General features: G+C 33.4%; 1 long non-coding RNA gene and 1 other non-coding gene across 2 annotated transcripts; one reads left to right on the forward strand and one right to left on the reverse strand.

The window, feature by feature from the left end:
- The first annotated feature begins 1,186 nt into the window (after positions 1-1,186).
- LOC116540907 lies at positions 1,187-4,019 on the forward strand. The gene is made up of 3 exons (XR_004264634.1): positions 1,187-1,400; positions 1,573-3,062; positions 3,390-4,019. It is a non-coding gene; the product is annotated as an uncharacterized LOC116540907 (long non-coding RNA).
- On the reverse strand, positions 1,464-1,570 carry LOC116540950. Its single transcript, XR_004264653.1, has one exon. It is a non-coding gene; the product is annotated as a U6 spliceosomal RNA (small nuclear RNA).
- Positions 4,020-4,052: the final 33 nt, after the last annotated feature.

Genomic DNA, 4,052 nt, shown 5'->3' on the forward strand with positions numbered 1-4,052 from the left:
ATCTGTTTTTTTCAGGTCTTCAAAATATGTTTCTTCTACGTCATTAGGATGAACACACATTTCAGATGTTATCTTTAAAAAGGGTCTTTTGTTTTCAAGCTGGCATTGGAATCTAAGCCAACAGCTTTCTTCTCCTCTGGCACATTTTCACATTCTTTAAGGATCACAAGCCTAAAAAACATGACCTGATCATCTGTCACTTGGCCTTTGTCCACATAGTGATGCTAGTCATTGCAGCAGAGTTACTGTCTCCAGACATGTTTGAGTCACTAAAATTTCAGAATAACTTCAGAGGTAAGGCTTCGTTCTACATATACAAGGTAATGAGGGGCCTCTCCATCTGCATCACCTCGCTCCTGAGCATGCTTCAGGCCAGCACCATAAGCCCCATCACTTCCTGGTTGGTGAGATTTAAACATAAAATCACAAAATACAATATCCTGGGTTTATTCTTGTTTGGTCTCTCAATTTGTCTTTCAATAGTGACATGATAATCTATATGTAGTTTGTTTCATTCTGTTGATTGTTTTCTATACCATGTAGAAGCTTTTATTTTAATATTTTATTAACTTTTTTCTGTTTGCTGGCTTTATACAAAGGTGAGACATTTTGCTGTCACTGCTTTTATGAGCTTGTTTTCATGTTGATTTTATGAAGTTTGACCTTTTTTAAAATTAAGATTTATTTTATTTAAAATTGACATGTAATTGTACACATTTATGGGCCACAGTGTTATTTCAGTGCATTTACTCATTGTATAGTGATAGAATCAGAATAATGAACATATACATTGTTTTCAACATTTGTTATGTCTCTGTGCTGATAACTATAAAATTCTTTTTCTTTTTTAAATGCACTTAGGGCATAAAAATTCTCTCTTATAGCTGACTTAACCTATATTATAATATATTATTACTAGTTATAGTCACTTTACTGTGTAATAGAACACAAAAACTTATTCTTTCTGTTAGGGTTTTTTAAATTAATTTTTTCTTTTTTTCTTGAGACAGTCTTGTTCTGTTACCCAGGCTAGAGTACAGTTGCATGATTTTGGCTCACTACAACCTCAACCTCCAGGGTTCAAGCAATTCTTGGGTCTCAGCCTCCCATGTGACTGGGATTACAGGCACATGCCATCATGACTGGCTAATTTTTGTATTTTTAGTAGAGATGGGTTTCACTATGTCTGCCAGGCTGGTCTCCAACTCCTGGCCTCAAGTGATTCACCCACCTCAGCCTCCCACAGTGCTAGGGTTACAGGTGTGAGCCACCGTGCCCAGCCTATTCTTTCTGTTAAATGGTAATGTTGCATTCATTGGCAAACCTGTTCTCATCTCTTCTGCTCCACATCCTTTCAGCCTGTGGGTAACCACCATTTTGCTCTACTTCCATGAAGTTAGGTTTAAATTTCTTTTCTTTGTGTGTGTGTGTGTGTGTGTGTGTGTGTGTGTGTGTGTGTGTTTTTAAATATGGAACACTTCACGAGTTTGCGTGTCATCCTTGCGCAGGGGCCATGCTAATCTTCTCTGTATCGTTCCAGTTTTAGTATATGTGCTGCTGAAGCAAGCACAGGTTTAAATTTCACATAAAAAGGATATCATGTGACGTTTGTCTTTCTATGCTTTGCATATTTTACTTAACATAATGTCCTCCAGGTACATCCATGTTGCTGCACAGATTATTATTCTGTTTTAGAAAAAATAGTGTGGAGAGTCTTCCAAAAATTAAAAATAGAACTACTCTATGATTCAGCAATTTCAATACTTGGTATATATCAAAAGGAAATAAAATCAGTATGTCAAACTCCCATGTTTATTGCATCACTAATTATAATAGCCAGACTATTACTTCACTTAAGAATTATTTTCATCTCTTTTTGATACATTACATTTCTAAACTTTTAAAGGATTTATGTCTGGTTTTCAGTTTTAGAAACTATTTAATCACCAATTTTTTAAATATTGCCTTTCATTTTTTATATAGTCTAGTAAAGCAATTAGGTGTTCTTCTCAATCCAGTCTTCATATATGTATAAATATATTTCATTCTCTATTAACTTGCCTGCTATAAAATATGTAACTACATCAATTTTGCTTAGTATTCTACCTTATTGGCCTGTCGTCAGCTCAGTGTATTTTAGTATGCACCCCATATTTTGCACATTACATTGTTTCACCACATTTGTAATAGCTTACTTTCAATTTGCTTTTTTTCCAGATATGATTTGAGAAGCATAGTTTTTTTGTTGTTGTTTGCCCATTACTTTGGTTTTCTGTTTTTTCATTGTAATGACAAATATTTTAACATAAGCCAAATATCTGATATTTATGTATCATATAATTTCTTTTGACCCTTCATCTTGGTAGTTTATCTAATTCTGTGCAATATAATGTATACCTTAGTTTTCACATATAGAAAATACCATATTTGGAATGTCTCCAGTCTGTGTATTTCTTTGCTGATTCCATTTGCCTTATTGAAAGTTGAACAACCCACATGAATCTGACATTCTTGTAATTAGTCCTATCTGAAGAGAGCATGTGCTTCTTAGGTTGACTGTTCCTCTGGATTAACCCTTTCATTTACTTCTGGTCCTGGGAATTTCTCATATTTTTCTTCAACTATATTTAGCATAATACAGATTTTTTAACTTCTTGATAATTTTAATTATCTGTATTAAATGTTTAAAAATATATATTATTTTCTTGCAAAGCATAAATAGGCAACAGTTGCATACATTAGTAAAATATGTCACATAGATTGTCTATGACATAAAACATCATCTCACCCGAAATCTCAAGTTTCTTAGTGTAGAAGACCTCCATCCCAATACATCTATTGTAGTAATTTGTGAAGTGTGATTACTCTTTACTACTATGTATGTATTATATATGTATTATCCACAGATTTCAGAAATACTCCACTGCAATGAATATATAGCCAGAATTACTGTTTTATATAATATAAAGCTAATATGGCTTAAATTATTTATCTTAATTCAGATTTTTTTCTACAATTACCATTATTTCTTATTAGGACTTCCCTGATATCAAAAACATAAGGTAGGCCGGGTGCGGTGGCTCAAGCCTGTAATCCCAGCACTTTGGGAGGCCGAGGCGGGTGGATCACGAGGTCAAGAGATCGAGACCATCCTGGTCAACATGGTGAAACCCCGTCTCTACCAAAAATACAAAAAATTAGCTGGGCATGGTGGTGCGTGCCTGTAATCCCAGCTACTCAGGAGGCTGAGGCAGGAGAATTGCCTGAACCCAGGAGGCGGAGGTTGCAGTGAGCCGAGATCGTGCCATTGCACTCCAGCCTGGGTAACAAGAGCGAAACTCCATCTCAAAAAAAAAATAAATAAATAAATAAATAAATAAATAAATAAGGTAGATATAGATTTTTTAAAATAATCTGGAAGATGTTGAAAAGGGTTCTAAATAGAGTTTGCACGTGGCTAGATAGTACTTGTTAATTACCTTTAACTTTTTTTTTTTTTTAACATTTATTGAGTATAATTGGCAAACTAAAAGTGTATATATTTTAGGATGTAGAATATGATGCTTTAAGACATGTATACATTTTTAATTACCTTGGTTAAACTAGTTAACATATTTATCACATTACATAGTTACTTTATATGTATGTGTGTGTGAGTGGGTATGTGTGGTAAGATTACTTGAGATTTGATTTTGAAAAAATTTTAAGTATACCGTATTATTAACTAAGTTTAGTCACCAATCTGTATGTTACATTCCCAGCATTTGTTTGTTTTATAGGTGAAAGTATGTATCTTTTGACTGATACCTTGTCATTCCCTCCCACATCCTAACCTGTAGTAATTATTATTCTTCTGTTTCTATGAGTCTAATTTTTTAAAGATTCCACATAAATACAAAATCATGCAGTACTTGTCTTTCTGTATCTGGCTTATTTCACTTAGCATAATGTCTTCATGGTTCATCAGTGTTGTTGAAAATGGCAAAATTTTCATCTTTATTAAAGATCAATTACATATATATTTGTCACAGTTTTTTTTTTTTTTTTTTTTT

Source organism: Sapajus apella, unplaced genomic scaffold (genome assembly GCF_009761245.1).
Source record: "Sapajus apella isolate SASKATOON/1434 unplaced genomic scaffold, GSC_monkey_1.0 scaffold146, whole genome shotgun sequence".
NCBI classification, from domain to species: domain Eukaryota; kingdom Metazoa; phylum Chordata; class Mammalia; order Primates; family Cebidae; genus Sapajus; species Sapajus apella.